General features: G+C 47.5%; 1 pseudogene across 1 annotated transcript in view; it reads left to right on the forward strand.

Moving 5' to 3' along the window:
- LOC306787240 (RNA binding protein fox-1 homolog 3-like) overlaps positions 1-15759 on the forward strand; it is a 234318-nt pseudogene that overhangs the window by 55165 nt on the left and 163394 nt on the right. The window contains exon 2 of the transcript XR_013773185.1: positions 8377-8471. The product of XR_013773185.1 is annotated as an RNA binding protein fox-1 homolog 3-like (transcript). The remainder of the gene's footprint in view (positions 1-8376; positions 8472-15759) is intronic.

A 15759-nucleotide genomic window follows, 5' to 3' on the forward strand; every position in this document is an offset into this window, starting at 1 on the left:
AGCTTCATCACCACCAACTGTGAGCAACAGTTGCCTCGTCGTGAACAATTAAATGGAAATGAAATCATTGTCAGCGCACCAACACTGGATGCGCAGCGATTCCGTCGTCCAATCGCGTGCGTCCGTCAGATCATGAAACGCTTCGTTCACAGCAGCAGCAGCAGCAGCAGCAGCAGCAGCAGCCAATCACTTTGTCTTTCCTTTGGCTGTTGACACCGGCCTTTAACGTCTGGGGCTCCTCGGCGGAGAGCCTCGCAGATCTATGTTGAGCTCGCTGATTAAGCAATGGCTCTTCTCTCCATTTCAAATGACAAGCTGCCAGGGACTTTGGTTTTAAATTGTGCAATTAGTGATCTGGCATGCTTTGCTTGGCTTCCGTCAGACTCAAATCCCAGTCCAGGGCCTCGCCGAAGCACAGTCGACAACACATACTCCAGGAGCGTTTTTCAGACAAATGCATCTGAGCCGCCGCTTCCTCTTTGCTCTCTGCGCACACTAACCTGCCGCAAATGTCACGCCGAGTATTTACCGTCTCGCCGCTGGGCAAACAGTATGATCCGGGTTAGGCAGCGCCAGATTCTTCGCCATCGGAGCGGATAGTAAGTCACTGTTTGTTTATTGTTGTGGTTTTTTATACAGATGCACACGATTATGTTGAGTCGGCACTGGCCTCTGCCAAAAAGTTGTACTCCTCATATTCACTGGATAAAAAATGATCTATTTCCCTGCAGTCATAAATTATAAATATATTTACAATATCCACCTAGGACTGCTACAATAAATCGACATAATCTAAATCTGCTATAATAATCTTGTTGGGTTTACTGCAGCAAATATATAAATGAGGTTACTCGTTTTAGGTTGCAAAACTACAAACCAGCCACCTCTTGATCATTATGTTGGCTCAAAAACCAGAACTGGCTTATATAACATAATTATTACTCTACTATATAAATAACCTAAGCTTGGATAATATTGGGAACATCTTAGATAATAGCCTTAATATTTAATTTGCCCTTTGAAGTCGCGGCTGAGTACATTAAAAGTTAGAAGAAGAATATGGTAAAAACTTGTCATCACCACCAAGATTCATTTGAACATGTATTTTTAATAGACTCTTGTAGGAGTCGGGTTTCCACAGCTCTGAGAAGAGCTTTCATTTCGGCAGTAGTTTGTTTCATGTCTGCAGCCGAGCATCTGACCAGCTGGGATTTAATGTGCCTTTTGCTGAAAGATGAAAAACTTGCTAAGTTGCAGAAAAAAAATATTCTGAATTACAAGTACCTTTTACCTCCTCCTCCTCCTCCTGCATCCAAAAGTACCGCTGGATACTAAATATCGTGTTCCTGGCTGGCGGAAACAACTGCAGAAGCGGCATTATCTGCTGTCTTTGCCGCGGTAATTAACTGTTTAATGCTGCGACTTTCGATATCTATTACAAATTAGCACTGTTTTTTTTCTTCTTCTGTCTGTGTGCTTCCCATCGGGGACAACAAACACGAGACGTTCCGCACATTAGAATGCAAATGTTCCTCTGCAGCTTTTGTTCTGTCGCAGCAACGACTGTTGGAATCGCTGTAGCGAGCAGAAGCATCTTCCGACATTCAGCCGCAGTCCACGCGAGCAGCGGCGGCGACGAGACATAAAACTGTCGGAATCATGGCCGACAGTATATGTCCCAATTTTTCAGTGGAGGCTTTCAAATGTGAGAGTGATATTACTGATTCCCTCCCTCAGCAAACCGGAGCTGTAAATGTTAACAACACAGAGTTTTTAGAATCCCATCTCTCTGCCAACGTATCTTTCTGCTGTTTAATATGCTGTAACCCAGCGGCACGGCGGTGGTGGGAAGCAACGCTGGGCTTTTCTTCTTCTTCTCGTCTTGGAGCGGCAACGTGTCATTTCTGGCCACATGCTCCAAACCAATAGGGGGCAGCATTCTGCCTCTACTGGGTCCTAACAATGTCAACTTACAGTTATCGGTTATCAAAAAAAGAAGAAGTCAACTACTGACTAGCAGCAGGGCAAGAGCACCAAAAATACGGTCAAATTAACGGCTATTTAATAATCTTCACGTGTGACGTCGGCTTATCGTTTCCGTTAGCCGTTAGCCGTGTGTTTATTGCGACACTAACCGGGAGTTTGTGTAAGCTTTAAACGTTTGTTCTTCGATTAAATACAAAGTTGCAGAAATATGAAAAAGGAATCGACTCGTATTTTTTCACTCCACTGGCCTTTGTGTTATTTTGACCGTCTCTCACCGTTTCTGCAGCTCATTTCCACGAGTATTTACATCGTAATAGTTGAGTGTTTCCATATTTCATCTTATTTCAGAGGGCATTTTCTGCTCCACATTCATCTGACAGCTGTTCATATGATGAGATGCATTAGTCTGGATCAAACTGTCCAACAAAAAGTGAAATAGCTTGAATTAGCTGCGACATTAAGATATCCGTACACGTTGTTCGGCTGTAGTTATACATCGTAATGCATTTGATGCGCTATGCAGTCTGTTTCTTATGCGGTGGCTGTGGCTCAGTAGGTCAAGTGTCGTCTCTAAACCACAAGGTTGGCGGTACGAGTCCCAGCTGTCCAACAGCCCTCCGCTCCTCGGCGCTTCGGATGCAGTACTGTATGATTGTGATGGAGTCTAAAGTTCAGAAGTGTGAGATCATCTACCGATACATTATTGAGTGATGACAACAATGTTGGATTGAACGGTGAATATCATTTTCATACCACAACACATCCATCGATCAACGCTCGCTCAGGCCCCGGCCATCGTGCACTATGATGTCATATCCAGAGCCGGACCTGCAGGTGAAAGAACATTGTAGTTTGCTCTTCTCCCAAAGCAAACGCAGCAATTACAGGCGCTGTCAGTCGCTGTCAGGTGTGGCATCGGTGATCAATCCAGCCCATTGGACTCAGGACATTAGACATGAACATACATGCGGGGGAGTTAAACCCTCCCCCAGCTCCCCGGCCTGCTGTTCAATCAGCTCCCTACGCTGCCATCGGATGGGAATCCATTTTGTGTCGCAGGCTGCTGTTTCTCCTGCTACCTCTCGAGCAACATCTGTCTCCTCCAGCACAGCATTCAAACTATTCACATTTAGAAACAACAACAGTGTTTTGACATTCTGGCCATCACTGTTTGTTGTCTTTGGTAACTGGCCAAAGGCAGTAAGTTCACCTTTCTGCACAAAACAATGGGTTCGATGAAATGAACGTTTTCCACTCCCACTGTCCAAAATATGAGAGTGAAATGTCAGGCTTGGGTGCTCGTCGCGCAGAATCAAACAGAAAGGCCGTCTTCCTACAGCTGCCATGATACACGGGCGTTGAAAAGCAATACAGGAAGATTACCAGGGCGGAAGAGGCAACAATTCAATTGACCAGAATGCATTACAGCAGTGAAACATGGTGGTTATGTCCAAATCCAATTCTACTGGAAGCCTACGGTATACGTATATAATTAGCGTTCTCTTCTGTACTTAGAACACAGAAGAAATCAATGAACTTCCCCATTTTTTTCATTAAAGTAATAAGACTTTCATTCAAATAAACGTCTGTTAAGTCTCTGTCTTTTACCGAATGAGGCAACACAATGGAGCGCATGGCTCGCTGATTTGTAGTGTTATTAACTGAACTGGGTGTCTGTGGCGACATTCCCGGGATGAAATACACACCTTCATGTGCCGCTAAAGAGGACGAAACAGAGATCCCTCGGACTGTGACTTTAACCTGCCAATGATGCAATAGTACAGACAGACGACAATCAAACTCTGACTTTGGAATGACGATTAAACTTCACAAAGACGAGGCACTCGACCCCTCGTTCAGTCCCGTCCTGGAACGCAGACTGGCCAACCATAGCGTAGCATCGGCCATCTCCGACCAGCGTCCAACAGCTCGTCAATCCACAGGCTCATCAACGCTGATGTTCTGGTGAAGTGGAGCTGGAGCTCGTCACGGTTTTAAAACGGTACGTTTCTACGTAAGAACCTGTGGCGCTAACATTAGCAAAGTACGCTAGCACATGATAAACTAGGGTTAGCACTTCTATGCTACGCTAGCTACTGAAGGTACACTGAATGTATTTCAATGATGGTAACAGTGAACAAAGACCGACCAGGCTTCACAGGAACAGTGTTGTTGCTTCATTTCATTGTCTTCTGTGTGGATCACCAGGTGATGTGTTGGTTCACTTTAACACTGAGATCTGTAGCTTTAGCTTCTATCTTCATCTTTTTCATCAGTTTGACATCAAACACATGTTGCAGACCCTTCTGTCTGCTTCTCTCTGAAGTCGCTTCTTAGTTTTTCCAAAAATGAGATATTTCTTCCGGGAGTGCAGTTAGTGACAGTGTGGGCTCCATTCTGATGTACTTCTGACAGCTTGACGGCGTAGCAGCAGGGGGCGGGGCTTAGCCAAGGATAATATTTAGTTTTTCCAGGCCGTGCATTGGTCAAGCGTCCTGGTGGTGTGAAGTCTTCCAAAATAGTATGCAACATTGAGTTGTGAGTAATGAGCGTCCCTGCAATTATAGACAGGCCTCAATGGAAATCAACCTCATCGATCTCACATTTTCTACAAATCCTTTTATTGAAAAGGAGTATCACCTGCATATGCATTTACACGACATCACAGTGCCGTCAGCTTTTCTAATATTTGGCTTTGATAAGCATTTAAAAACCCGACGAAGACCCGACTGTCATGAAAATGCTGTCCGTTTAATGAAATGTGTTCCAGCAACAGGTTTCTGCCCGTTCTTTGAACAGCCCCTGCCCTGTTAGGAGATCAATAACTGAAAGAGGAGGAGCGGAGACAAGCGGCTACACCAGAGGGATAAACGGCAATACATGATGGCAACATACCTCCTGAAACATTAGTCCACAGATGGATGGATATAAGAGTATATGAGGGGAGAGTTTTTCCTTTAACTGCACAGTTATCACCGCCGTCAAACCTCTGAGGGGAACAAAGACATCATAGCCCCATTCTTACCTTTACTTCACCGGAGCTTCTGTGCATGGACATTATTCTCATCCGCCCCTGTCGCCCTCGCATGATGTCGTGCACAACAGATAGAGATCTAAAACGGCCTTCTCCGGCCTTTGGGGAACCCGCGGGGGGGGGAAGGGCTTTGTTCGGCTGCACCGCTCGCTCCGGCATGGGTAAAGAAACAGGCACACACACTGACCTCAGAGCTGTTGTTTCATCATCAGGGCATTTTAATGGCTTGTCAGGGTAATGAAATATGGTTGGAGGCTACCTGGTGCAAACATTACGATAAATCCCTCTCACACGAGCCTACGCACGGGCTTAATGCTTATAAATCATCACTTTGGGGAGAGAAAAATGACAGCTATTAAAATAATGAATGGGATGATTAATTTTTCACATTAAAGATTAAAAGCTATGAAAGGTATCATCAGATATTTGAGCCGCCGTAAACGTTTGAAAGTGAGAGCTTATTTCCCGCTTCTTCACTGTCGTCCAAGTTTTCTGCCCTTTTTTTAATAAATATAAAAACACAAAAGATCCCCTCCTCCCTCTGTGAGCCCGCCGGCACCGGCATTCCTTACACCTAATTTGTGCTCTTGTAAAAGTGCTCTGAGGAAAAGCCTTGAAGAACGCTCATCGCTTGAGGCAGTACAGGAGCCTCTCTGCAGGCTCCTCGAGGCTCCCGCCGACATTATTTCACACCTCTAAAGCTGTCACACCTACAGCCTCTCACAAGAAGAATAGCGAGAGCCGGCCAGCGGTACTTTGCATCGTCTTTCGGCCGCATTTTTTTCTCCTCGCTTGCTCTTGTCAGCTTCCCCCGAGCTACATCTGTTCTGTTGCTCGTGAGAGCTGATTAGTCAACTTTTCTGCATGGAAATGCGTGTCGAACAAAGACGGTATATAATAACACGTGCTCACTGAGCTGGAGTAAACCCCCATGTAGAGACACACCGTGACAACCGTCAGATGGCTCCCAGGAGAAGGTGCGTTATTGCGCGTAGATTCATAATTCTGCTTTTCTCTTCCGGGCGACTCGGAGTGCTGTTCAGACATATATCGCACAAATTGCGAGGCGAAAGATTAGAGGGGAGAATTAGAACATTAATAACCATACATGTTAGGGAACATAAGTACATGAGGTTTTTTTTCATGTGATGAATGGGAATGTGAACAAAAGGCAGGAGACTGGGCGCTTGGATTAGATATTCCAAGCAGGCTTCCGTCTCAGCAGAGACGGGAATGTCGGCTTCTGCGCTGTTGCCCAATTATTTCTGTGTTCCCAGGCAATGATGGTGTTGCTTGTCCATCTGCAGCCTTCAAAGGGATATTCATCGTCTCATTGAAGCAACGGCTACATTTGTTGGCAGAGAATAAATTGTTGGCGAGAAATATATTTATATATATATATAAGTATAAATATATCTTTTTCATCCGCTCAGAGCAAAGCCAGGTATTTGTGCAGCTAAACTTATTTACAAAGTGGTGGGAAATTTAAACGACTCCTCTGGCCTTTCCGTGTGCCTCCTTTTTTTCTTTGATTTCATGCTTTGTGTGTGTGTGTGTGTGTGTGTGTGTGTGTGTGTGTGTGTGTGTGTGTGTGTGTGTGTGTGTGTGTGTGTGTGTGTGTGTGTGTGTGTGTGTGTGTGTGTGTGTGTGTGTGTGTGCGTGTGTGTGTGTGTGCGCGTGCATTTTTCCCTGTTTTCATTTCACACGCCGTCGCCGGAGACACGCGTGATGGCCGCCCACGCCTCCTTCATGTTGCTGCAGCTCCTCTCCGCTGTCTGCTAATGATCCAGAGACACCAAAATAAAGGGCCCCCGAAACAAAATGGCCACCTCGGCTGCCCACTTGTATCTCAACCCTCCCCTCCCGAATCAATTCTGACATTTCATTCTGCCCTTACAGAAGGTAATGGTGCATTCGGAGGTTGTTACCGGTGATGTTGGAGCGGCGTTGCTTGGTTTCATTGGGCAGACGTACTGTAACCTCCTCCCTCTCTCTCCACCTTCTCTCGCTGTGTTTCCTCTCACGCTCAACACGTCGGTATTTACCGGCTCAAACGTCTCCTTTGGCACAAGTGGGAGCGGCGCTTCTATTTCTTTTTTTCATTTTCTGTTAACAAGTAACCAACCAGTGTTTGTGTTTCCCTCCCACTCCTGTGTTCACACAACATGAAGTGAAAACAGCCTTTTGAGTCGGCGAGTCAATACGCTGCTTCTAATCCATTATTTACCGGCTGTGGGTTGTATATCAGAATGCGCTAAGCAACTGTTTCGGTTTTTGCAGTCGTAATCATGGAGCCAGATGTCTGGCCCTCATTTTACAGCGTTTATGTTTTCCTCCGAGTCTACGTGGAATTCATCCTCCCCTGTTTTATTCATTCCCCCGTTTTCACAGACTCAACAATTAGTCAATTCCCAATCAACAAGAGAAAAGAAATTGCTTTTAATTACTTTTGATAAATGACAAATTGTGTTGGCATGGCTCCCTGTGAATGCTTAATCAGGTGCGGGGCGGGGAGGCGGGCACCGGGAGAAAGGGATGAAATCAATGCGCCTTCTCTGCGGTTCAGCGGTTCAGCGGCCGGGCTTCTGGGCAGCGGCCAAGCCGAGGCCTGGGAAGATGCACGAGTCAGCAGAAAGAGAGCATGAGAGCAGTCGCGCTGCTGTCTGTGCATATGGAGGCACGCGTGCGGCCGTAATGTTCGCTCGCCACGTGAAACGTTTTGCAGACGTCGATGCAAACGCACATCCAGACACCACCGCGCACTCAATTAGTCACTCTGACCGAAATAATGAAGCCGCTGCCGGATAATCTCGTTACCCAAATGCAACAACAGCTGTCCGGGTTTGTTTGACGATGAAATCAAACGTGATGAACGGAATTACAGGAAGCAGGGCAATCTTTACGTTTCACAAGTCGCTGTTTGGATCCACGACTTAAAGGAGCGTTTCGCTCAATGTGTCTTCGTGAGCACGGTCCTGTAATGGTGGTGAGGTTGCCAGGTTTGGTTCCATTGAGGCCAAAACAAAAGCCTGTAGCTGGCGGCCCACAGCAGCAGGAGTGGGCGTTGTGTGTACTTTCACTATTACTCTAATATTGTGAATGCATAACTTTGATTTGTGCTGGTATTCTTTTGCAGTGTGTTCTTTCACTCGAGTCAAAGGATTTGAATAATTCTTGACGAATAAACTCTGTATCTTGTTCTTGAATGGATGTGTTTGATGTATTCTGCAGTGGTTCAAATGATCTACCGGTTGTTATTGTATCAGTATAACTCTGTCACACACACACACACACTCTCGGCCTCTTTACTGCAGTGTGTGTTTTAACAGGAGCTCTGTTCTTCCCTCTGTCCGCAGGGTTCTTCAGCACCTGTGGCAGCAGCAGTCGAGTCGAGTGACCCAGCTTCAGCCCGACCGGCTTTACCTGTACATGGAGACCCCCAGCTGGTCAGGTCAGCCTCTCCACAGACCCTTTAAAGCCCTCGTGTCCGTGTGCTGTGCTGTAGGTGTGTTCTCTCCGGGCTCCTCTGGGTTGTTGAGCTTCACGCGACCTGAACTCAGGCTTGGAATCAGAATTTGTTCACTTTTCTATGAGATTCCAGGAAATATCGAGAGAATCCATCAGAAAAGTTACATTTTTTTGGGACTCAAGTTTATCTGACTCAAAAAACTATTTACTTGCAGAGAAAAAACGTGAAAAAAGGAAACCAGTTGTGTGTTTGTGCAGCGAGGTGTCGACTGAGTTCACGCTGCTCTTTGAGTGTAGAAGAGATCTGTCGATGCCCACATTTCGATAAATCTAGAATATTGAGGACGTTTTTCTGCAGCCACTGCAGGATAAAGAAATACAGATTGTTGGGATTGCTTTTCGTGTTTTCTGTGCTCTTCATGGCCGCATGTTTTGGACATCAAGTCAATCAAATACCTTGTTTTCAGTCGCCTTCCAGAAGGACTTGAGTCAGCGTAAGATTACAGAAGGATTCATATCAGCTGATTTTCATCTGCTGTAGTTGATGTTTGGTTCGGCTTAAACACAAACATAACATGTTAGGGTTGGGGACATGTCACAGTTTGGGTTGAAGAAACTGCTTTATGGAGGTAAGATGAAAAAGGAAAGCCGTGTTGGCTGCACGTCGTCTCCCGTACTGAAAGCTTGTTGCTGACCTCACCACTCGGCAGTGATGTAGAGGTGCAGCAGCATGTGTCAGTACGCCGTGACGTCACTGTCGGTGGTGGTTTGGGTGCAACACGGTTGAAACGTGAAAAGACACTGTTCGGTCTGATACAGACTCATTTACAGACAGTCATCAGAAATATGCTTGCACATGTTGGTGACTCTTAAGTTCCTCTTTAAAGTCGCACCATTGGACGACCCGCCCGTCCACCAATCCACCTCTTGCTCCACAGAGGTCGCTGTCAGCTGAGCGTTATCTGCTTCAGAGGCATATCAACAGCTGATGCTGTTTTCCTTGGACGGGGTGTTCTGGTTTTGGTGTGACCGCCTTCTGTGGAGGATTTCATCTCCACTCCCACACATTTTGAAAGTGAGACTCGCACCTCCGGCACGGGGCCTCACTCGAGAAGCCAAGCGCTCAGGAGTTTGAGGAAAAAACCCGTCTTCACGGCCTACTCGCCGTGGAATGCGCCCTCGCTGTAATAAAGCCTGTATGTATGCACGCCTTACTCTCCCCCTATTCGGCCATATTGCGCTAATGTGTGCTGGTTAAGTAGCGGAAGACTAGAGAAGAGACTCTTATCCATATGCCTGAGAGCCCAGGAGCCGGCGTGATCTCTCCCCAGACGGAGTCCTCTGCCTCCGCCCATCCTCCGCGGAGCCATATAGCAGGTGGCGGTGAGGATCAATGGGCCTCCGCCATTACCTCCTCTCCACTTCACATCTCCAGCCTCCTCTCCGGGGGGGGCCCGCGGCGCATCTACTGCAGCACACCGGGAGAAATAGGGACGTTTTCCATTAGTCTAATTGCTCGGTTATAGTTCTATATTATTGCCGTGATCACCACTGCGGCTTGGTAATGATGGACCTCCCGTGCCCCCACGTATAGCTGGTGGGTGTTATGTCTCCCCCGTCACCACCCATTGAAACTGCACTCGCAGTGGGTGTAGGAGGAGAGAGCGAAACTTAACGCTGAGAAGAAAACAGGAGGATAAACAACCCAGAAAAAGGGAGAGAGCGAGAGAGAGAGCACTTGAAATGTTTTGATGTAAGAGTTTAATCAAATAGCCTCAGCGATTTACATTCTCAACAGGTGCAGCATTCGGCTGATTTATGGAACGAGCACTGGAGTTCTAGTGCTTGTTCATTTGCCTCCACTAAAAAACTGGCAATATGGGGCTAATTTGCAATAATTTGCTGCTGCTGTGGCCACTGGTTAGGAATGTTTATATAATCACGATATAATAAGAAAAATGAAAATGAGTTTTTCACGCAGCTCAGGCCCTGTCAAACACAGCTCACGGACTTGCTAAATGATAATTACATTCCTCAAGCGCCGTATTACATTCCTCTCCTCTTACGTGGACTTTGTTCGTGGTAAATGGGGAGGGGGGGGGGGGGGGGGTAGTATTTTCATTTAAAGGCGATATGACCCGGTATTATTATTCCCACATCTGAGCTTCCCTTCAGTGCAGAAGGTTCCTCCATCAGCACCTACAAGTCCTCCATCAGTCGGCAGATGAGGTGAGGCTTATAATGAATTCATTTACCCTCACAGACTCTGCCTTTCTTCTCTGTTTGTATTAAAAGCATTTGCATAACGCCGTCTCTCGTGATCGAGACATGATGGAGAAAGCGTTGGCTTAAGCTGCGCCGCACTCATCGGCGCCTGAATATTTCACAGCTCTCCCAACAGGGCAGCACATAAAAGCTGCTTCCTGTTTTTGGATTTCCTCTCGTGCCTCTTATTCCTTTAAGAAGGAGCAAGTCCTTGGCCCTGTTGTTTTATTCATTTCTTTTTTACAGGTACGGGTATTGATCTTTGCCTGTGCTGCAGGGGGGCATGTTCACTGCTGTAGCAGAGCTTATTAAACAAATAGGCCAGAGAGCAAGGCCACAATCGCTTTGAATCATGAAGGAGGCTGCTCGTCTTAAAGCACCACTGGATCAAATATGAAACGCTCCACTAACAAGGTGTGTAATCTATTTTAATCAGATCATATTTGATGAAACTAGGGGGAGGTTGAACTTAAGTAAGAGAGAAAGATGGAGATACTTGGAGGGGGGGGGGGCGGTTGGGGGATTGTAGTTTGAAATTGGATGTGACGGCCGGGGACCATGACTTGATTTTACATGCATGGCTTTATAATGAAGGCACGCCGAATGGTCAGTTCTGGTTATGTTCCGGGGGAGCTGGAGCCGTCGCTGTAACGGGGGGCTAATTCAGGGCCCGTGACGGCGTGACAAGCCGCAGAGCAGAGCTGCAGCATGGATGTATACGTCGGAGGCTCTGGGGCAGCCCGAGTGCACAACGGGGTCAACAGCAGCGCACGCAGGCGGCGCCACGAACACAATCCAAAGACACTCGCCCGCTACCCGCCCAGAGCGGAGTGCCTTCACGCTGGCATCGCAGCGGCTCTTTTTTTACCCCGGCTGGGTTCGTAGGCTAGTTTTCAATCATGTTTTTTTTTTTCTTGTGGGATAAATTGTTTCAGATCCTGTGACACTAGACTCTGTTATGAATATATGAATATATATGTACAGACGCTCTGAAGACCGTAGGAAGCTCCGGCAGTCAGACGAGGTAATGGATAGTTATTATACACTGCTCTGGGAGGAACACTTGTTGGCCTGGGTTTTTTAATAATCATAAGAAAACATTAAGCTCCAAGTTTCTGCCCACTAAACAAATATCTTCAATTTGAGTTTGAACTCAATGTCGACGGAGACAGTTTATCTTCAGAACCTCCTGGAAAAAAACTCCTCTGCTGTAAATAATCCAAGAGAAATAAGAAATACATTTGCCCAGATCTCAGGGAAAGCAGCACCAGAGAAGTCGTGGTAGAGTATGAGGATAGTTCCTGTTGCTCTGCTGCGATGGGGAGGAGTGGCGGTATTAATAGATGGAGATATTAGTCACTGCTCTGGGAAGCACCACTTGGAGGAGAGCTTCCTGTGGATGAGGCCAAAGAAATCCCTCAGACATCAGTCGCTGTAACGTCACTAAAAGAAAGCATTTCCGCTCGACCACACGTGTCATGTGTACTCTGCTTGTCCTGCTTTGTTGTGGTGAATTCTCCAGATTTCTTCATTTTTTTGAGGGGGGGGGGGGGGCTTGAGTGTTTCCGAGGCCGCTCCGCCACCACCTCCGAGGTGATGAGGCAAAAGGGAGGAGGAGGAGGAGGAGGAGAGGGAGGGGGCGCCTGCGTCTTTAAAAGCTCGATGGAGTGAGGGAGCGGGGCGGACGGGTGGCTGGCAGGATTGTGCTGACGGCAGGGCTTTGGTTCAGAGCATGCCCATTAGAGGGAGCCATAAATCCTGGGCTCTCTGGGCCGGGCTGTGTCAGCAGTCCACTGAATGAATTGATTTTAAACGCCACTGAAGAAAAAAAGAGAAAGTGCACGACGGAGAGAGAGGGAGAGAGAGAGAGACTCTTTAATTCAGCCTCCGCCAGAGGCCCACAGCCCGCTTCTCAGTCCGGGACTGCGGTCGGGAAACAAAGGGGGGGGGGGGGGTCTACAAGCTGGAGCTGTCACCAGCAGCGAGCCCGAGGCTACGCGGCCCCACGCCTTTGATTTAAACACACAAAACCAAATACATAATCTCAAATTCCAAACAGCATTTGTTGTCTGCCAGCCCTCTGATTCTCTCCTCTCAGCCCTCTGCTTTTATATCTCCACGACAGAAATGACACACATCGTAAAGGAAGAAGAGGCGCAGCTGCATTTCAAATTCAAATGTGTTGGATTTTGAAATTGATGTATGTTTATTCATTTACGAGCAGCATCCATGTGTGCATGCATTTATATATTATCAGCAGCGATGAAAGCTGAGAGCTCGTGGCCGTCTTCTCTCCCCTCGTCTGTTTCTTCCTCGAGCTGCGAGGAATGTCTGCGAACAGACACGCGGTCCATTGCGCATGAGGACCGGTTTCAGGCGGTCGCGCTGTTTTTTAAATGTATTTCGTGTTTTTCCTGTAAGACGCACTGTGTCTGTGTTTACTGACATCATGTCAGGCACGTGCAGGCTGGCAGAGGGGCACACGTTCAGAAAAGGCCGTATTTGCAAATATTTAAATTAATATTTGCCAAGAATGACTACTTTTGGACAAAGGATGTTAAACTATATATCTACTTCAACACATGACCAGAGGCGCACATTTCATTTCAGCTTTGCATCAATTTATGGTGGAAGTCTCTTTATTTATGTCAAGTAAAACACAAAAGTCATGTAGTGTAGTGACTGTATAGAAATACATGAATAAGAGTGGGTCAAATATTTAATCTCCCGTCGATGAACGTTTCTCATGTTGTCTCTGTTGAGTCAAAACATATTGATTCACTGTTAAATCCTCTTTTTGTTTCAAACCACTTTCAACGTTTCTACTCATGTGCAACACGTCTGTGAGGAGTAGAGAATGAAGTCAGAATGTTTCATGACAAAAAAGAAAACTTGACAGACGGCTGCTGTGCGCTGCTTTTTTTGTTGGAGGTGTAAAACCAAAACAAACGCACAAATGTCACAAATATGTGACTTATTGTCCACACAAACACCAACTTCCCCACCTCTGACAGTGTGTGTGCCTATATTCATGCGCATGGCGTGCACTTTGGCGTGCACTTTGGCGTGCACTTTGGCGTGCTTAGCGTTCTTCATGGTAGAACGGCTGGATGGCCTCTCGGTGCTCAGCGCCGCAGCAGAAACCCGGAGGGAGGGAGGTTAGAGGTCATCGTCTCTCCACCTGCCAGCATAACGTCCACCAGCACCTGAGAGGTCGATCCCATAGCACTCTGCAGAGGTGCTGATCATTTTCTGTGGGTTCATCACTGTCAAGTCTTCACACGGACTCATTTCAATCATGAGTAACCAGGCGGCCACCTCAATGTAAAGGGTATGCTTTAGGGCAGGGCTTACTGTGATTGGCAGGTCTCTGCCACAGGTCACTGCTCCGCATTCCAAATATGGTCGCTTCCATTCAACGGTTGCAAAAAATAGCCGAGATGGTGACAGCGAAATTGCCGAACTCGAGGCTTCAAAAGCCCACAAAGCAATAAGTGTCGATGTTAGTACACAAGAATATTGATCACCTTTCAATGCTGTGACTCCTTTTGTTGCTTTGTAATGAGAGAATGATAGTTAGCCTGGAATCATCGAAAAACATCTGTGACAAATCTTTTTTTCAACATGAAGTGATATGAAGGAGGAGGTGTGTGTGTGTGGGGGGGGGGGAGCAGCGTCCTCTCTGGCTCATTACGCTGTTTAAAGAGCCGGCGCCTCCGAATCACCTGCCCGGCTCCACGCTGCAGACGAGCTCAGCCACCAGGGATCATACATCACCTTCTCCATCAGTCCCCCCGGCTTCACTGCTTCACTATTCGCCTCCCAAACTGGTCCCGTGCGGGCCGGCGGGTAGCATCGGACAGCATCGCTTGTTGAATGCTGACGTCACGCCTGCTACAAAAAGAAAAATAAATGAGTTACGAACCAGCCTCGTGTTGTTGTGAATGCGATGGTGAGTTTAATGGAAGGCTTCCAGCGGACTCGCAGCAGCCCAGGCCGGGTTCACGGCCTCGACACTCCCGCCGCGTGGCTCCTCTGCGTGTAGAAACGTGCACGTTCTTATTCCTAATGGCCCTCGGGGCTGCGGCACGGGGAGGACTCGCCGCGTATCGCCGTGAAGATTGCGAAGATATTTCACTTTGAAAAATGGCAAAGCACACAGGACTAAGGGCTTGATTACAAGGAGTGGGTCTCGCAGCCTCTACATCTTCCTCCCTCATTTCAATTATGGCTGACTTGGAGGCACGGCTGCTGCCAGCGTCCTCGAATGAAACTAAAATATGATAAAGCTGGAATATCAGGCCCGGGGACCGCTCCACACCGCGAGCCATGTAAGGCGCAGATACTCGCCACGTAATTACAACATTTGCCAACAGTTTGTTTTGACGGGAGGGTGAATGTGGATATGAGGGGGGAGGGGGAAGGGAAGGCATGAGGAGCCTTCACGACACATGATAAAAAGCACATTTCATCCCCACCTCCCTCTGGATAACGGGAGACATGCCTGCCACGGCCCCCCCCCCCCCTTAAGGAAGTGTTATTTTTAAGTTGCTAGATCATTACTCATGTGTGAGATGCATGAGCTAAGAGAGGATATGCTGCCAGAACAGAGCACGGGGAGCACCAACCAGAGCTCGTCTTTTCCAGCTATATGTTCCATGAACAAAAAAAGAAATAATAAATCCGGTGTTTGAAAGAAAGCCGTGTGGAACGGCTTCACCACAAAACCCCAGGCAGCTTAAGCACATGTTGTATTCGGAGGCGGAGGACGGAGAAATGTTCTTCTTCGTGCAGCTCATGTTTGCCCTTTTCAAACGCTGCCCTTCGTGACCTCCTGCAGATGGAGGCCATGCGAGACGTGGCCGGTTTCTCACCATGACGCCCCCCAACAAGGTGGACCCCCCCCCCCCCCCCCCTCCTTTACGTCACTGTTAATAACGGTCCGGCCCACTCACCGCTCCAAGGGGGAAAGCCCCGTCAGCGTGGCGCCGACTCTGCTGCTTCAC

This window comes from Melanostigma gelatinosum (genome assembly GCF_949748355.1).
Source record: "Melanostigma gelatinosum genome assembly, chromosome: 13".
NCBI lineage: Eukaryota > Metazoa > Chordata > Actinopteri > Perciformes > Zoarcidae > Melanostigma > Melanostigma gelatinosum.